The sequence below is a fragment of the Papaver somniferum genome, chromosome 5, assembly GCF_003573695.1.
Source record: "Papaver somniferum cultivar HN1 chromosome 5, ASM357369v1, whole genome shotgun sequence".
NCBI classification, from domain to species: Eukaryota; Viridiplantae; Streptophyta; class Magnoliopsida; order Ranunculales; family Papaveraceae; genus Papaver; species Papaver somniferum.
The window spans coordinates 192612361-192630984 of NC_039362.1; the positions used below are offsets into that span (position 1 = coordinate 192612361).

At 34.9% G+C, this 18624-nt stretch overlaps 1 long non-coding RNA gene and 2 other non-coding genes across 5 annotated transcripts; 1 reads left to right on the top strand and 2 right to left on the bottom strand.

Moving 5' to 3' along the window:
- Window positions 1-1420: 1420 nt before the first annotated feature.
- LOC113284126 lies at window positions 1421-3724 on the bottom strand. Of its 3 annotated transcripts, XR_003327936.1 has the most exons (4): window positions 3495-3724; window positions 2257-3199; window positions 2002-2179; window positions 1421-1875 (listed from the first exon to the last, which is right to left on the bottom strand). It is a non-coding gene; the product is annotated as an uncharacterized LOC113284126 (long non-coding RNA). The 3 variants fall into 3 exon arrangements; XR_003327935.1 differs by having other exon boundaries at window positions 1437-1875; window positions 2002-2163; window positions 2257-3697; XR_003327934.1 differs by having other exon boundaries at window positions 1437-1875; window positions 2257-3696.
- A 10384-nt stretch (window positions 3725-14108) lies between these two features.
- Window positions 14109-14325, top strand: LOC113285082. The gene has a single exon (XR_003328585.1). It is a non-coding gene; the product is annotated as a small nucleolar RNA U3 (small nucleolar RNA).
- Window positions 14326-14926: 601 nt separating this feature from the next.
- Window positions 14927-15033, bottom strand: LOC113284957. Its single transcript, XR_003328480.1, has one exon. It is a non-coding gene; the product is annotated as a small nucleolar RNA Z279/snoR105/snoR108 (small nucleolar RNA).
- Between the last annotated feature and the right edge of the window lie 3591 nt (window positions 15034-18624).

Consider the following 18624-nt stretch of genomic DNA (forward strand, 5'->3'; position numbering starts at 1 on the left):
TATTTGCATCTGGTATGTGTGATCTTGTCACTTTAGCGACATCAGTGTACATTCTCAAAATTGATTATTCTTTGTCACTTCATATTTACATTTGTGGAGTACAATAATCAATATGAGACACAGTGGGAACACACCACGACAATTCATGTCGTTCCCTTAGAAAATACCTTTTATTATCTCCCCCTAACGATGGGAAGACTGTCTCATTAAAGTGATAACCTGCAAATCTAGCAGTAAGAGACCTCCTGCCAAAGGTTTTAAAATGCGAATAATTGTTGAGAGTAAATATCCAACAAAATTACTTAATCATTTTTGAAGACCCATCATAGTACAATGTGGAGTCGTAATGGCACATATATCGTGCAACCAAAAATGCGTAAGAACACAAATGTCAGGCTTAAATTCAGTTACCAACTGGTACGCAGAAAAGATTGACTAATATTGGGTTCTAAAAACGAATTAAGTGAGATGTGTGTAATATTGCATATGCCAAAAGTAATAAAAGATAGGTTGGTACGCATAACCTATTCCTTAGGCACCATCTGTAACCTTTGATGGTAGCCTCTGCGAGATCATTGGGTATAAGATGCTCTATATTGATCCTATTAAACAAGCAATATTCATCAAGTCCTTTTGATGTAAATTCTCTAGAATTAACAAGGGTGGTTAGCCTTTGCACTTTGCATTGTGTAATATGTGTTAGGAGTTTTCAAACACAAATTTCTTGGGAACTATCCATCAATCACTTTAATGGTCCGCATTCTGCGTGAATATTTTTCTAAATTTCACCTTGTTTTCTTTGTAATATGGAATTTTTTTACCATTTTCATCTTAGGATGGTCTCGATCCTGTTTTACTGAAGACTTTGTAAAAATGAGTGATATGCTTTCTTACCTAAAAGCATAATGGGTAGGGGGATTGTGCATCTAGTAATTTAGAGAACACTTATTGAGAGATATGTCGTTACTTTGCATTCTGTCAATCTTTTTCCCATTTTCGTTCACTCAAATAAAGTGATATTTGTATGAGTTCTTTCAAAACAATCATCATGTCACAACCAAACACTAGTCCAGAAAGGGTTATAAATGACGAATGGAGTCTGTTATAAAACACGATTTATCACGGTTTTCATCTGTTATTCGAACCGTTATTTATTTAGTGTGACTCTTTGTAAATGACAAACTAAAAACGTCATTAAAATTTGACAAATTAAATATGTGACTTTAAATCACAAACATATTTTGTTATTTAATACCACGGTTCTGATATGTTGAATTTAATAACAGGTGATGTTTGTCCTATGTAAATGCCGTGTCATCATTCAGACCACTAATTCAGACATACGTACTCAGATCCGGCGTATCTGAAACAAAATTTTCAACTAAAACTGGAAATAAAATATTAAATGAAAATATTTAAATTGAACAAAAACTAAATGCGATTTAAAGATGAATTTAACTTTATATTAATACCCAAAATAACATTCAAAACATAGAATTTCTGAAACCGAAAGATAGATTATAGCGACCTAAAATCGCATATTAAGCATTAAAACGGAATTCCATCTACTGATATTGTCACTCTAATATGGTAACTCTCCTACAAGATTTACATAAGTTTTTGGCCATTTAGTCATGTCACCTCTTGCAACATCTCCAAGTACTCCTTCCCTATCGCATTACACAACTTGCATCCATAATTTTATCAAACTTTTGATCATGACCTTCCTGATGAAGGCATTCTGCAATGGGAAAATGCTTGATGTACCCTTCTCAATATCCTTTTCCAATCATCTCAGGGATAAATTCTGCCACCAATTCTTTAAATCACTTGAAGAGGCCTGGTAACCATGATTTCAACCATCTTGCGACGAATCTGATAGTAAAAAGTACAGATGATACAATGATTTCCGTATTCTTACCAATAAGGGCACAAAAGAATCTTGCACACATGAATACATGAGATAATAAGAAATGTTGAAACAGAGAGACATAACTTCACCTCTCAAATCTGGCTAGATTGAGCATAACAGGTTCTCTTGACCTGTTTGTCTCGCTACTTGGTGAATCTAATGCAGAACATCCTCAAGGTGAAGTTGTATGTTGTCTTGACATCATTATGAGCTTCAATCAATGTCTGCCACTTACTTGCAAGAGATCTCAACTGTAAAATCCATTCCCTAAATATCAAACAATTATAAATATACGTATCAAAGTAAATCATGAATAAGAGATGAAATTGTAGATTGTTACTTACCCAGTTGGTAAGAAAATTCTTTCTTTGAACATCCTCAACTTTAAGTCTGAACTTCATGTACGATTGATCCTCATTTCCTCAAAGATCAGCCATGAAACCTCCAACACTTGGTGATTGAGTCCTTCAGAAGCAATCTGGAAAACAAGGAGAACAAGCATTCTATTATTGAAAAACATATATTCAAGGTTGGTAACGGGGTAAATTTATATTAACATATATATATATATATACATATATAGTTAAAATTATTAAGTAAATGAATGAGACCAATGCTCTAAACACTAGGATTTGTAACCATTAGCTTAGATCATTATTCATTGGCAGACTCGATAGTAAAAGAGAATCAGGTGAAAACAATGAAGCTATGTGTTATAGTCATCATGGGCATATCTGAAAGAACAAACGCCTCAACAAAACCACGAGCAAGTTTGCAGCAGGACTTGGTGCCAAAGATTTTAAGCATCACCATTGATTCCAACTCCAACAATGATAAACTTCTTATTACCAAGAAAATCATTTGGCGATTCAGGAATGCCATCGCAATACGAGAACTGAAATATGAGACAAGATGACACCTAAGTTTTCGATCAGATCACCCCCACATCACCACCGTCACATAACCAAAATATGGCATCTAACTTTAAAAATTTGAGAAGAATTATTCAAATATCAGGTGCTTATAAAATAATTCCATTTCGTTGATGCATTTCATCAAACACTTTGCACATATTCATCAGTTTATTCACAGCCAAATCAGATAACAAGAGTTCTACATCGGATTTCTACGTGGAAAACAGAACATATGATGAAATTAAACTTTAAAAAGCTTGATGTATTATTCCTTGTCAATGAGTAGAGGAGCATTGGAAGTGGTACCAACAGATTTGAGCAAAGAAGCCCTATCAAAATTGGTTCTCTAGAGATGGAATCCTGCATTAGGTCACTGTTAAACAAGGAAGATGAAGACCAAATATGAAAATTAAACACAATCAAATAGAGAAGTATCAGAAAGAGTAAATCATGATACGGAATTACTAATCACAAGATGTCATGGTTCCTTAAATTACCCATCTAGACTATCACCTTATCACCATGCACATAAGAACCCTAACTCCCCTCAAATTACCCATCTAGACTATCACCTTATCACCATGCACATAAGAACCCTAACTCCCAAATTTAACAATTAAGAATAAACCATTTACACATCGACCAAACACAGATCGACAACCACATACCTACACAAAAATAACGAGAGGAGACAAGTATTTCCTACTTTCAGTTGATGATTGAAATAGAGAGGGGAGAACTAATTTGGGTTTTTCCTTTTCGGATGAACCGAAGACGAGATAGAAGAAAAAGATCTGAAAAGGCGAGACTTTTTAGGATCAATTGGTTTAAGTGTTGTTGGGAAATAAAATTCTAGATTTAAGTTGATTTATCATTGAGTTTAGGGCTTGATTTACCGGGCCCTTTCCGGACCGGGTGAAAGGTGGTATACGACATATTAGACAGTGGCTTACCCAGTTCTTGAACTTATAAGAACATTGGCCTCATAAAGTGGCTAGCCACTTTTGGGGCGCAAAAAAATTACGGTACTGGGTGTGTATAAACACATTGTATATCCCGGATTCAATCCGTCATTTAAAAGTTTGATATTAAATCACGCATTCTTGTTGTTGTCACGTTTTTAAATGACAGTTCTTATGTGTTAAATAGTGGTCCCTACTGTTTTCAAGTTATATCACGGAATTCGTTTGTGATAATCTACTCACGTACTAAATCCGTCGTAAAAAAATGTGATTTATAACCCTTTCTGGACAAGTGAAAGTTTCTTTACTGTTATGCCCAAAGCTTGTATGAGTCAGCTTCCAACATTTCATCGTCGGAGTCAATATGGATTCAATAATCCAAATATTATAGTGAATTACATTGCACTAGATTGACTCATTAGTGTCTCTAAAATATATTTCCTTCCAAATATATTAGAGACTATAAAAGATGCAATCAATTATATTCTCATCATTTTGATGTTCCACATGATATCCATTTGCACGGGTTACTTGGGAATTTAACAAGGTGTGATTATCTCTTGGTACATCTAGAGATTTTGCGACGTCTTTGTTCTATCTTGAAAAAAAAATGAGCAGTGATGCGCTCGATAAGATAGTCAATTGGCCAGGCAAAGTTCTTGTTGCCATTAAAGTTGATGTGAAAGTTGGTTGTTACTATGATACACGTACACACTACATTGTATATACCAACACCTATGACCAGGTGCATTTCCAACTGTTTTATTTATGATGTGGGCTAAAATTACATTTTAGTTGATCCCATGTTCAATTGATCCCTATACTTTGGTATCATTACTGTTGGAGAAAAAAAAAATTTGTCTCATGATATATACGTCCCTTTTCACATGCTTTATATGAGTCGGTACGTCTAACCCTCATTACTTTGGGGTTATTTCCATTTTCAATTTTGCTAGATTTAGGTTAATTTGAGAAATTTCTTTATCTCAACAAGCCAAGAAAATTTCACTATACATGTCAACCATTTACATTAGGTTGAATATATTACTAAAGATCGTAAATCTCTTGTTTGCATACTTTAACATATACTGGTGCATTAGTATTACAGATGAAATAATAAAAAAAAAAAGAACAAAAAAAAAAGTATAGGGTGCCTTCATATGTATGATTGATTGCTTTTGTGTCTGCCTGCCATGCTTTGATTTTTTATCATTTGGTGCCATCTGTTTCATGTGTGTAGCACTATTTGACTATGATTTCATCATTGCTGTTTAAAAATTAATTTTCTATCAAATGCTTTGATTGTAAATATATTATTATATTTTAATCTGTGATTGATTGTGACATAGAACTATTGCACCATGATTGTATTCACTGTGTAAAATATAATAATATATTTACAATCAAAGCATTTGATAGAAAATTAATTTTTAAACAACAATGATGAAATCATAGTCAAACAGTGCTTACACGCATGAAACAGATGGCACCAAATGATAAAAAATCAAAGCATGGCAGACAGACACAAAAGCAATCAATCATACATATGAAGGCATCCTATACTTTTTTTTTTCTTTTCTTTTTTTCTGTTACAGACAAAAGAATGAACTAAAAAAAAATATGAAAGACTTAGGTATACCTTGATCTTTGTGCGGGTGATTGATTAATGAACCAATAAAAATTGAACTTCTTTATTTTAACGATTTGATGAGAACTGTAGCTTTTCCTTAACAGGTGCCGATCAACAATAGCTTTTTATATTCACATAATGTATCGGTTCTCCAGATTAAAAAACAGAGTGAACAAATATGGAGATCTGCCATCGTGATTGTTGATTTGACGATAATGAACAGAATCAAGAATCAAAGTCCAGGAGATCGCCCTCGAGTTGATTGGTAAAAAGAAAATTAGCAGGGAAGAGCTCGTGCTAATAACGTGTTTTAGTATAAAAGATAGGGAAAAAGAAATAGGTGGAGAAGGAGAAGGATTCTCTATTGATCAGTATTCACTTGGTTACATGGACATAATACATATGTATACATTAAAAGGGGAAAACCAAAAGACACCAAATCTGGACCGCACATCCATGGACATGGGCCCTTTAACAATAAAATATTTTTTTTCTTAGGGGTCCCTCTAAATATAGAGCAACCCCTTTCCCATAGATTTTACAAAAGTAGTGAATTTGTTTATATAATTGACAAATACAACTTAAGAAGAAAAACTCCCCGATGTGGGACTAAAAGGTTTATATAGTTTCTTAAAACTACTAAAAATTAGAAACTCCACAATGTGGGACTAATAAGTTTCATTCACAAAAGAAAACAATAAATTATAATTTTTATTAAAATTTTAAAAAATTATTTTTTATTAATCGTTTTCCAACAATCCCCCACGTGAATGAAAACTCAATAAAACATGAAAACACAGATAGATCTTGGTAAATCAACATCCCAACCTCACGATCCAAACAGACTGATTGTGCAAGTGTTGAAATCATACTAGTCATTTTTACGTCCTCTCCTTCACACAAAAATGTGTTGACCCCAGGGTCATACTATGGATTGCACAAATCATAATAGTAATGAGAGCTTTCATCTTTAGTTCTCACATGGTGAGACTATAGGTATCTTTCACCAAAGTGAAAAAGAATGAACTAGTGAAACCTTAGTGACCTTTAGGTCCTAAGTTCCAGTAATACCAAAACCATCAAAACGAAAATCACATAAAAAGCGCAGGAAGTACCATTTTAGGCAGAGGTGTCCATGAGGTCTTGAACCTTTGCTTAGTGAGATATTACCAGAATTACTTGCTAGAGACAATGAACTATGTCTTGAACTGCTAGCATTTGATGTAATTCGTGATAACAACCACGGGTGATATCTCCAAGGTTGCTGCCAAGCTCGTGCCGTTTTGTCCAATTTGGCCCTGGACATATCATGTTTCTCAGAATGCTCTAGAGAGTCAAAGATCATATTCTCATAGGAAGAGGCCCACTTTCTCATTCAGATAGGTGAGTTTCCATAAAGAGTGTTATTGCTACACCCCACTTCAATCTTAAATTGAAACTATAGAACTCATTAAGACTTCTTAAAAGTCATCCTTCACATGCAGTCACACTATCACCTACACCATAGGGAAGGGACGGAGAATAAAATTCTCTGATAGTGTTTATCTTTACCCACCACAAATTAGTTGTCTCATTCGAAACCTTGATCTTGGGATCTCCAATCAGCAAGGTTGAGTATCCTTCATGGAAAGTTTAATTTATGAGCTTAAGCCCCTTCCCCTCGATGCATTTCTAACTATCTCTTGGGATAAACCTTTCGTCAAAGATTGCGCAATATTCTTCTTGGACTTTATCCAATCAATTGAAATAACGCCGATTGAGATTAGTTCTTTTCATCTTTAGCTATTATAGCTTGGCTAACACAATGTATAGATATAGCTGGCACAGGACTATGCCAGAGTGGAATGTCTTCTAAAAAGCATCTTAGGCACTCGGCCCCCTCTCGTGCTTTATCTAACTCAATACTCTCAGATTCCATAATGAATTGAGCAATATATGTTTGTAAATCTTCCAAAAACAAACCCTCATGCTAGAGTGAAACATATCCTCTCGTAGACTTAGACTCCCCTGAGTCAACTATCCAGTTTACATCACAAAGTCCCTCAAGGACAGCAAGATACCTTTCATAAACCAAATAAAAGGTAATAGAGTATTTTAGGTACCATAATACTCTACTCAGTGCATCGGAATGCTATTGCTATGGACCACAATTATATCTACTTAACTTACTCACAATATAGGCAATTTCTGGACTCTTACAGTTCATTAAATTCATCAGACATCCTATAACTCTTGAGTATTCAAGTTAAGATACTCCATTACCTTTTTTTTCTTGAGTCTACAAGAATAATCGTACAGAGTACAAGCAGGCTTACAATCACATTGATTGTATCTTTTAAGCACAAATTCAACATAATGAGAATGACTAAGACTACATATGTTAGATTATTTTCTAATCCTCATCCCTAATATTACATCAACAGGAACTAAGTCTTTCAAATCAACGTTCTCATTCAGCGCATGTTTTTAGTGGAATTAGTCACATCTATGTTTGTATCAAGTATAAGCATATCATCAACATACAAGCATACAATCAAACAGGCATCCTTAACAAGTTACTTGTAAATATACTTATCAGATTCATTAACTTAAATCCACTACACATTATCACATGATCAAATTTTCCATGTCACTGTTTACGTGCTTATTTTATAAACCATACAAAATTTTGTTCAACTTACAAACTTTGTCATCATAACCTTTTACTACAAAGTCCTCAGGTTGGTCTATGTAAATTTCTTTATCTAATTCACAATTTTAGAAAAGTTGTCTTAACATCCATCTGATGTATCTCTAATTTGTTTATGACAGCAATAACAATTAGTATCTCAACGGAAGTAAATCTCGTCACATGTGAATAAGACTCAAGGAAATATACATCTTCTTTTAGTTTATAGCCTTTAGCTACCAACTTAGCCTAATATTTTTCCAAAGTTCCATATACCTAATGTTTCCTCTTAAAGACTCATTTACATCTCATGGTATTACTCTCTGGAGGTAAACTAGAAACCTCTCAAGTCAGGTTTCGACGGACTGAGTCCATTTCACTAAATGAAGCTTCTTACCAGAATGGGGTTTCAGTAGATATCAAGGATTCTTTACAATTCCAGGGCTTAGACTAAGCTAGGCATGTTATGAAGTCGGCTTCATAATAAGTCTCAAGTCTAATTGTTTTACTTCTCTTAGGATCAACCTTTACTTCATCTACCTTTAAGATAAGTTCTGATTATTTGAAAATAAATCTAGGGGATCAACAACACATCTCTAATGAGGTACAGGTTTAAGAATAAACATGTTCAAAGAACTCAGCATCCCTAGATTATGTAATAGTATTCACAACAAAGTCAGAAAAATCACACCAAAGTATGAAAAATCAGAACACACAACCAAAAATCTATATGTAGAAGTATACTCAGCATACCCTATATGAAGACACAATCAACATTTTTGGTTTCTATCTAGTTCTTTTAGGAAGAGAAATGACAATCTTAGTCAAACACCCCCACACTTTGACGCATTCATAAGAAGGTCATCTACCTTTCCATAAATCATATGGAGTTTCATCTGATCCTTAAGGGTATTATATTCAAGATATACTAGTTAAGAGGACTGCCTCCCCCCACAAGCCCGCAGGTAATCCTGAACTAATCAACATGGCAATTATCATCTTCTTAAGGATACAATTGTTATGTTCAAGGCTTCCAATTGGTTTTGATTTATACATCTTAAGGCTTCTAAGGCATCATCCTTATCCCTAAGAAAGTATACAAGATGGTACCTCGTACAATCATCCATGAAAGTTATAAACCATCTTTTACCATAGTGGTTTTGGGTTGAACTCATGTCAACTAGGACTAAATGAATTAATTCTAAGGGCTTAAAATTACTCTGAACATTTGTGCTAAAAGATTTTATAGCATATTCATTTCACTTTTTTGTTCAAGATCCAAACTAAATTTGGGTACGTAGCCTATGCTAGGCAGTTTATGCATTGACTTATAATTTTACGGTTCCAAGTCTACCATGCAAAAAATTCAAAGACACACAAAAGAAAGCATAAGAATCAACTATGTTCACTTCATCAGATTTTCCTTTAAAATTATACAGACCCTAAGTCCTATAACTGTTGCCTAAAAATCAACGCCCTTAGTTATAACAAGTTTTTCACATTTAATTAAGATCTTCAATCTTTTATCATCTTCAAGAGAACAAGATACAAGATTCTTTCATATGCTCGGAACATGAAAACTTCATTCAGTGTGAGAATATTACAGATATGAGCTTATGCTCGACCTTTCCCTTTTATGCAACTTCTGTCGCAAATGAGTTACTCATATAGAGTTTCTCGACATCCTTTATCCTCTGATAAGAGGTGAACATGTCTTTGTTTCAACAAACATACTTAGTGGCTCCAGAGTCCACCCACCAGTCTCTCACATTGGTTATTAAAATAACTTCCGACATCATGTCAATGAACTCGTTCTAATTTGTTTTAACTAAATTAGCATTAACTTTCTACTTATTAAGGTTTTTATATTGTCTATACTTTACTGCCGTATGACCAGGAACTTTACAAACATAACAATCACCCTTAATTAAAGTAATGCCGGATTCAGTTTTACGAAACATACCTTTCTTATGAAGACTACGCTTAGAGTTGTGTTTGATGTTATCGCCTTTGTCAGCTTTGAAAGACTTGTGTTCATCCACATGCGCCTGGTAGCCATGTTCCTTTTCAATTTCATGTCACAAACTTCGTTTATACTCTGACCACGGACACGGTAATTTCCCAATCACCTAATACAACACATCTCACAAACCTTAGTTCAGATAAAATATGAGTTTTGAAGATAATATCTATATTTATAAACTTCGTTTGAACCACCATATCAAAAAACTCATGGTTACCCCATAAAAACTACTTTAGTTAACAACAAAATTCTGCCCGTCAGAATTTTTCAGGAACGTTTCTCTGTTTTGTAAAATATCAAAAAAATACGTTTACAACTCCAAAAATTCTAAAATTTTACGTGGGTAACTATCAGGATGTCTACTACGTTGTATCAAAAGGGTTCATCGAAATTCCTTCTAGGTTAAGAGATAAACTTGAAAATCTACAGTTGACCAAAAATTCATTTTTGTTTTTCACTCCACAATTAACATCCATGATTCACAAACCAACCAACCATTTTCGATTATTACAAATTTTAATGTCTTAAGATTGTTGGGTGCAATAATCAAAAACAAGGAAAAATCAAATAAGCAAAAGTTATTGATACTTAGCTCCTTTATAATGGAAGTGATCGATTTGATGAAACGGACGAGCTCCCCATATCTCCGCAACAGCAACAAGGTAAAGCTTTGGGAAAACAGAGTGAGTCACGTGTTCAACACGTTGCCCTTAAGACATTAGCGCTCGGCTACACTCAAGAGTGATGCTATAGCCCTCACAGGACGGATATCTCTAGGATAAAACACCTTACTACACCTACTACTAGCATATGTAGTAGATGCTCAACTTGAGCATGGCAACTCCGAAAAAACCATAAAGGAAAATCTCAAACACTTGAGAAAACAATATAAAATATTTTTTCATTAGGGGTCCCTCTAAATATAGAGCAACCACTTTCCCATAGATTTTTTAAAAGTAGTGAATTTGTTTATATACTTGACAAATACAACTTAATAAGAAAAACTCCCCGATGTGAGACTAAAAGGTTTATATAGTTTCTTAAAACTACTAAAAATTGGAAACTCCGCAATGTGAGACTAATAAGTTTCATTCACGAAAGAAAACAATAAATTATAATTTTATTAAAATTTAAAAAATTATTTTTTATTAATCGTTTTTCAACATACAAAGGGTATAAGAGGCCAGCTTCAGGGATGACAAGATCCTGGTCCAAGTATACACTCTTGAAAAAAACAGTAGCAGTGGTTGGAGAAACATCACAGCAGTCCCTCCTGGTTTACTGCATCGTGAGGGCATTTTTGCAGATGGGAAGTACGTCAACAACAACATCAACGGGCTTGTATCTTTTGATTTGGTGGATGAAAGTTTTCAATTGCTCCCAACACCACCGTGTATCCAGTTTCCCAAGGAAAAGTATTCAGTTTATTTTCTAAAGATGTTGGGAGGGCATATGTGTCTTATAGACCATGCAGACCATGATTCAATAGACATTTGGTCGTTTCGAAAGAATAAGCAACATGCAAACGGAAGTAGTTGCGGGGACGTGATAGAACAAGAGTATTACCGCGATTGGATTTGATGCAAGGATTTTAGCGTTGAATGGGAACAAAATGGTAGATTCTATGAACCCTTCGCTCTCACAAAGAACAACCAAGTCTTGATCTGGTCCCAGACTAGTATAAGATGTTATGACCCGAGTACCAAGTCTTTGAATGTGGTTGTTGGAAGAGAGAGAGACTCATCCTTGGAGACGTTCAAAGGAATACTACACATGAACACCCTAGTTTCTCTGAAAGATCTTGGAGTGTCATCAAAGATATTGGTTGGGTTGGAGTCGAAAAAAACACAACTATCTCAAGAAAAATAATGGGAAGTCTTCTACTTGTTATTACAAATTTTCTTTAATCTTATTTGTTTCTAAAAATTTGGGTGGTGCTATTCACATCACAGAACACCACTCTACTCACAGCTCACAACATCTAAACCCTACATTTTTAAAATGGTGTATCTTTTTTTTTACTGTGGGTCCTGGCTGAATAAATTGGACCACTATTTGTGCAACACCTAGCATTTGAGTGGTGGTTAGTGCGGTGAAGAGTGCTTGGAACAGTATTTCCGTAAAATTTTTAGAGTACTAATTAAAACTTTTTTCTATTGTTTTTATTAATTTTTTTTTTTTGATATTTGGTCCTACTTTCTGGCTTTTCTCCTAGTTTTTTTTGTTTTTTTTGCCTGTTACTTTGACCAAAAAAACAGAAAACTTTAGAGAAAGCCGAAACAGAATAGGGTATTACCACGCCTATGGAAACCTGTTTTACTGTCAGAAATATGGCCATTCGTTTTAGCAATTGTGGGTTTGGTTTCTCATCATAAGCAATATGAACTTAATACCCATTTGTTATCTATTAAAACCACCATCATCACAAGTCACAACCTCATCAAACCCATTTTTTGTTTGTTATTTGTGGAGCTTTGTTTGATGACTCTTCCAATACCTAGAGTGATGCATAAATACATTTAACTCTTTTCTTATGTTTCACCGTCCGTCAGAAATCAACAACAAGACTTATTATTCCTCCTCTGGTCATCTCTTATTTCAACGGCAGCAACTCAACTTGGTTTTGTTACATATTTCACCTGGATCTACAAACCAACGATGTTTTACTTTTCTGGTTGCAAAGTCGTAAGGATGTAGAGCGGTGAGATTAAAAACCGTCTTACTTGAAGTTTTCACACAGCTTGTTGAAAACATTGTAAAGCCGGAGCAGCTGTGACTGATGCAATAGCTGGATGAGACCCCTTACAAATATGTTTATGATATGATCTACTTTTGTATAATCTAAAAGAACATGCTTATGTGTTTTCGGTTTTTCAATATGTTCAACTTGGTCTTCACATCAGGACCAGGTAACATATGTTTCATCGTACTTGTTACTGCAATTGGATGGATGATTACGACTCAACTCGGCTCCCCGGTTTGTTTTTTCACCTTGAATAGCCTCACTTGGGGCACAATCGACATTCATGTCAAACAAGGAAAAGTATGAAAAATTGTATGTTGTGGGTTCATGTAATGGTTTGGTTGTGTACTTTTCACCGTATGGTTTGAGTAGCATATGGTTGGAATGTGAACATGGCTTTTGTGACATATACGCAGGCAGAAGTGCAAGTCCATCCCTTCAAACTTGGATAAGCCCAATGTAGAAATAGCATACTCCCTATTTGGCCAGCTGGTTCAATTCTTGTTCTTGTTTCTTACTTGTGTTAATTCTTATATGTCAAGAACTATAGTAACTAATCGTCCTCATTTTCATCTACGACTGACAATGAACTTGTGAAATTTTTTGCAGAAATTGAATTCCCATTCAAGCCCTATCATGTGATTCATGGGCGGGAGGCGTTGCTTGGCAAACTGAACTGAAGTCATCATTTTAAATAAAGTAGTCCCACATTTCTCATCCAGAGAGAATCACATCTGTTTAAATGATGTAAGAAATTAACCATCGAGCAATGATATTACAAGCGCATATGTGGATAGGGTTCCCATTAACTTCAGATTCTTCTGAAGAAAATGCGCGACTATGAGCTCAGTTTTTTTGCTTTTACCTGTTTTACCTCCCCCAGCAGATGCAAATGAAAACATAAGAATGGCACAACCCATGTACTTTCACAACCACTACTAGATCTATCTTCTTCCATGAATGAATCTTTTTTTTAATTGGATCATGGATGTGCAAAGAGGGTCGGTCAATCCTTTAGAAAACAAAAACTGAATTGACACAGTGATATATTTGATACTAGATGTAGGGGATTTAGCAAGTCCCGAACCTGCGACTTTCTAAATAAAGGTGTACATTTATGGTTCACTCTCCCAAGGGGATTCAGATTCAGAAATAGCTATACCTCATTTCATTTCATTTCTTAGTCCCAGACTCCCACACCGACGACACTGCGAAACGGACTCTGGTTTATAGGGAGTGGAATTGGCAAAATGGACACGACCTTACTTGAACAGGATCTGTTCTATATAGGCTGGTACCTCTGTATCCTTGAGTTCTAAGGAGACAGGAACTTCAGTCAGTCCTGATGAACCAGGACCGCACGATCAGAGCGTGATTAATGGTTACAGGCCTATGTTGTAGGCCCTCTGTGGCTGTAGATGATCGTTCTCAGCTTGGCCTTGGCCTGCTGTGATGAGCGTGTTACTATCCACCTTTAACATTAAAGAGACGAAACAAGAGATTGGGTTTTATTTGATTTTGAATGAAATGTAAGGTAGCCAACTTTGAATTATTATCATAAACTCACACGCAACTGCATGAGGCTAGAGTCCGACTTGATGATCTCGTCAGAATGTGTTTGTTGAAAGATGTGGAATTGCATGATCATAAAGTTTTCAAACAAAAAATATTTGACGATAGTTTTCCAAATTTTTATCTTAGAATTCGGCTGTCAGATTAAGAACTAGTAAAGGCAGGAGGCGACAAAAGAAATACTCCCCAATTAGGAAAGAAAAGAAATGGGGAACTAGGAACTCTTCTACAGGAATGACTTGCCTAAGAGTTGTGTATATTCTTTTTAACCCAACCTCCGAGCCTTATCAGGAAGAATAGGACAAGTAACACGCAAATGGATGGGTGTTCTGTTTTCGGTACTCCGAGAATCTTGACCCTATGCAAGAATCTAATAACATCAAATGGATGGGTGTTCTTGGTATCTACACTGCCGGGCATTTTCTAGCATAAGGGAAGGCACTAGGCAACTATGGCTCGTCAAAAAAAAATGGATTATTAGTTTTGAAAAGTGGTGTATCTAGGGATCAGATTGGTAACAAATGGGAGTGCCCATATTGTCGTAACCAGGCTTAGGCTGGACACCCAATTCTCACATAAAATGCAAGTTTTGACCACTCATCATTTCCCATTATCGCCTGAAGGATCATACTTTGCAAATGCAATCCCCATCCTCATTTATTAGGCTCATTTTGGCATTCCCTCCTTTGGATTTGCCAATGTGGAACTATAAAATAGTTAGTGTCATGTTATCAACGATGAAGGATTAGATTTGGCCGTCTTGAGTACTACTGCAGGATTTTCTCCCACGAAAGGCTTATAATCTACTTATCTATCAAATGGTATCTTCATGTTCTGAGAATCTATTTTCTCAAAACATATGAAAGAACCTGAAAAAAGATCCTTCACACAACCACCAAGTGGTTTTAGTTTAGCCATCCTTTTCGCCATCTCCTCAATTTTTGAAAGAGAAACAACAAGATCCTCTTTTGAGCTATCGAGTTGCATCCTCAAAAATTAATCTTATGCTAGACTTTCTTCAAGTATTTTCTTGAGAAGATTATTTTGCAGGATCTTCTTCCGCGCAAGGCTTATAATCTTATTATCAAATTGCATTTTCATGTTCTAAAAATCTTTTTTCTCAAAACATATGAAAGGACCCGAAGAAAGGTCAATTTTTCTTTCTAACCACACAATAACTAGTATTCCTATCGTGGTTCCCAAAGTGGATGTAGTTCAGACATGCTTTTCTCCATCTCCTCAATTTTTTGAAAGAGAAACAACAAGATCTTCTTCTGAGCTGTCGAGTTGCATCCTTAAAGAAATTTCTTGCTTGAGACTTTCTTCAAGTCTCTCTCGAGAAGATTATTACATCGTTCTTTCGACTGAAGTAATTCATCTTAAAGACTAATTCTGTCCAAAAGCGTAGACTAAACAAGAAATCCTTTTTCAGCACTGGAATCATCAACTGCATTTGAAGGATTTGTACTAGTTTTATCATGGATGTTGATAAACTTATTATGCAATTGTCTATTAAGATATCCAGGGGAGACAATTTGTCGAATTCCCTTTAGGGAGGATACCAGATTCTCGAAGAGAGTAATCTCCTTGCCAGTTGTGTTCTTAATTTGGGTAGTCCATACAATGAGTTTTTTCTTGGAAATTAAAAACCATAGTTTGACTTATTGTTTACAGGTTTGGATCCCTATAAACAAAAACTTTTTAGGTACGAATTGAAAAGGAGAACATACCTAGTACACCACCGAATTTTCGTTCCTGAACTTGTATGGAAAATTACTTGTTACAATTAATAATTACAGGTCAACAGAAAAGACTCCTTGTACGTGATTCTAAAATAGGTTTCTTGGACGATCTCAAAAATCAATACTTAAGAACAACCTATGATGTATCCAAGATGTACATAAACCGAATTCCAAGGAGACCAAGTTTTGTGATCTATATTTCAAGATTTATAGGAATTCACAAGAACAAGTCATGTAGGTTCTATACAGTTGAGTTAAAAAAAACTGTTTAGGTTGATTAACTTACTACTTATGATATTTCTATTATAAACCTAAGCAATATAATATGGAAATAAATAACACAAGACCACCAGAAAATTTATTCACGAGAAAACTACAATCTTGTAGAAATATACCTAAACCTAGTCCAGTTAGCACCATACTGCATTAAGACGCTATAACTACTAGCCTACCGTCAAACTTCGGACTGAAATGTAGTTGAGACTGAATTGACTCTCTGAGAAATTCAACTTCAGTCGTGCTCCTTACATCTAGTGGATCCAATGTAATCCTATGCAGTTGTTTCCCCTATCTGACGTCCTTGTACAAGCCTAAAAGTCCCTGCCTCTAACAAATAACCTATTGATTTCTTTTAAAAATATATACAATCGAGATAATGGAAGTTTTTCTGCTTACGAGGGATTCCAAGGATAAGAATATATCAAACAAACCTTAACAATTAGGATAACTTACTCTCTTCAAATGGCTATAGAGATTCCTAATCAATTTCACCACACAAGATCAATCTAAGAGATATTAAACTTGTGGAATTAGAAACTCTGAGACAAATATTTGTAATTTCTATCAATCTTATTTCCTGATCGATGGTTCTTGAATGGTCGGATATCAAATGAGACAAATCCTAGAATTAACGAAAACTTCGATGATCAAGATAAGATTCTGGATATCAAGAACTACTAGATATAAATGATAGTTTGACTGAGATTCACGAATACCTTAGTGAAGAATTTAAATTTTTTAACCTAATACAATTTCACGAGGAAACTTAGTTCTTTCGAGGACAATTTTAGCCGGTACTAGGACTAAGAAGTACCAGAATTGGGATGTTAGTTTGAAAAAAGTATTATATTTATAACGATGAAAAAGGCTAGGTGGCTTACAATCAAAGGTGAGTTCGTGAAACAGTTTCCATGTTTAGGGATTATTTTAACACTAAGTAAGCTAAACTTCGCAATTTAAATAGACCATTTAAGCATGTGAGAAATCTGCATAGTACAAAGAATGATGTGCACCCCGCATATTTATCGTTCTAATTAAGATCGGTGCCCTAAATGGTTATTCCAAGAATAATGGTTAAGTAGTATTTGAACTATCAAGTAATCATGAAGTTCAATAACTCTCAAATACTAAACCAGTTCGTGAACTATCAAAACATTTTCTGAACAATTTTTTTTCTCGGAGTTCAGTAAATTTTCATATCTGAAAACGTTGGGGGTACCAATATACTCCACTAACTTTTTCTTAGGGAACCTGTATGGACAAACTTTAAATACAACTCTGAGAGTTCAACTTAACGAATCTCAATCAAGGAATATTATTTATAGTTATATCTCTTTCTCTCACAGTTAGACAGTTTACAGAGATAAGTTCGTGAACCTGATTTGCATGTGACAATACTTGGATGATTCCAGATATCAATATCCAATAGTCAATCAAGTCGTACACAACAAATAAGGATGGATATATCTACTTTGATTGATTAACGTACAACATGTGATATTTCAATTATAATTAAAGTTAAGCAATATAATTAAGAAAAAAATAACATTGACACCAGAAAATTTGTTAACGAGGATACCGCAAATGCAGAAAAACCCCGGGATCTAGTTCTGATTGAACGCCAAAAAATATTGATCTGATACAAACACTACTCAATTACCAAGTAACTTCAGACTGGAATATAGTTGAAACCGAATCAAACCCTCACAACAGTTCAGTTACATTCGCGCTCCTTATGCTCTTGAATCCCAGCAGGATTTCGCGCAATTAATCCGTTAAATGACGTCTTTACCGCCTAAGAGTTGCTTCAACTCAGTTGAAGACTTTAAACCAATCTTCCTCCCATATATAAGCTTATTTGTGTGATTTTATTTTTGATCGTGGATCAAAATGAGACTAGAAATCGATAGTAATAGACAAAGTCTAGCTAACTTCAAAATACGGACTTATGCTTCCCAAAGAAAAGCCTAGATTATTATTCACCTCACATGTATTAAACTTGTAGAATCAACAAATTATGAGATGACAAGAACTTTTTTATTTCTATCATCTTGATTGATGGAGAAAGCTCAACAATCAAAAAAGATCAGGATACTCGAACTATCAAGATAACGATAGCTAGAACTGGATTCACGAATCCCTATGCAGTATTTTTAGTCACCAAACCCTAGAAGGGTTT